Consider the following 254-nt stretch of genomic DNA (forward strand, 5'->3'; position numbering starts at 1 on the left):
TCCCCGGGACTTGCCGCCAAGTCTGGCCGGGGAACAGTGACATGCCGCCGGATACGGCCGAGCGGCTGCTCCCGCTGACGTCATCACTTTGGAAGTCGGAGCTCCTACTTCCATGGGCTCGTTCCTCCCCGGGACCTGCCGCCAAGTCCTACCGGGGGACAGTGACATGTGGCCGCATAGGCCAAGTGGCTGCTCCCGCTGAGCTCCTACTTCCATGGGCTTGTTCGTCCCCGGGACTTGCCGCCAAGTCTGGC

This window comes from Engystomops pustulosus, unplaced genomic scaffold, assembly GCF_040894005.1.
Source record: "Engystomops pustulosus unplaced genomic scaffold, aEngPut4.maternal MAT_SCAFFOLD_716, whole genome shotgun sequence".
Lineage (NCBI taxonomy): Eukaryota > Metazoa > Chordata > Amphibia > Anura > Leptodactylidae > Engystomops > Engystomops pustulosus.